The sequence below is a fragment of the Natator depressus genome, chromosome 1, assembly GCF_965152275.1.
Source record: "Natator depressus isolate rNatDep1 chromosome 1, rNatDep2.hap1, whole genome shotgun sequence".
NCBI lineage: Eukaryota > Metazoa > Chordata > Testudines > Cheloniidae > Natator > Natator depressus.
In genome coordinates, this window is record NC_134234.1 from 265,845,093 (window position 1) to 265,846,543 (window position 1,451).

Sequence of the window (1,451 nt, forward strand, 5' to 3'; positions counted from 1 at the left end):
ATAAATGATAATGCAAGCTGCTTAAAGTAACAGAGAGAATGCAAACAAACCTATTTGCCTTGGAAGTTATTGAATATTTAGATGTGATAGAATAGGAATATAGAGGCTTCCCTTGGCTTGTTTTCCTGCTGATACATAGAATCATAGAATATCACAGTTGGAAGGGACCTCAGGAGATCATCTAGTCCAACCCCCTGCTCAAAGCAGGACCAATCCCCAATTTTTGCCCCAGATCCCTAAATGGCCCCCTCAAGGATTGAACTGACAACCCTGGGTTTAGCAGGCCAATGCGTAAACCACTGAGCTATCCCTCCCCCAAGAAAGTGATGCTTCCCCACCTGGGAATCAAACCCCAGTCTCCCATGTGGCGGACAGGGATACTTACCACTATACTAAAAGGAGCTACATAGAGCACTACTTAACAGAAAAAAAATTCACTAAATTTGAAAGCAAAAGATTTTGCTGCAACCACAGATTCAAGTGACATACAAAATAAGCATGCATCAATCTCTTCCACTTGCTATCTTTAGTATGTAGTAGCAAACAGGGAGGAACCAGATAGGCTTAGTGCTGGTATTTTTCCCAGTTTCCTAGTTTGCCTTATTCACTCAGGGTATTTCTGATTTCAGTTACATTGCACCTAATATACACACAGTATTATAGGCATAGTCTTATTAGCTTCTTTGGGTAGGTAGGCACCATGTGGCCTATGTGTTTGTAGAGTGCCTGGCACAATGATCCTGACTGGGGCCTCTGGCTGCTACCACAATGCAAATAATACATGGTAAATATTATTACAAAATAAACTTGTAAATATGATTACAATGACACTTTATATTGCATACAATGGTATCCATATCAGTGCATCACAAGTTCTGATTCCCCTCCGCCCCCCAAAGCCCTGCACACCATCCTGGTGTGTATGGGATGGGTAGATGGATGGGAGATCTCTAGGGCCTGCCAGCTCCCTGGGCAGTTTGTTTCAATGCTATAAAAAACAGTAGGTTTGGGGTATTTTCTGTGTCAACTTTATGAGAAACTCATCTCACAATTCTGCCCCGTTGGGATTTTTAACCTGAGAGGCACACACAGAGACAGACAGACCCACAGAAACAAAGAGAGACACACACTCACACCCAGACCCAGGCATACCCATAGACAGACACACATCCAGCGCCACAAACACACCCAGTCCCACAGACCGGCAGACACAGACACCCCCCTTCCCCAGACAGAGACCCACCCACGCACAGACTCACAGACAGACCCATACACAGACAGACGCGCGCGCGGAGGATCAGACACAGCCAGCCCAAGGCAACGGGCTGAACGATCCCCCTGGGCCTGCCCCCAATGCCCCGCCCCACGGCGGGGGGCGCTCGCTGAGCCGGCTCCCATTGGGCGCTGCGGGGCAGGCGGAGCCCGTCGCCCGGCCCGGGCAGGCGCGGGGG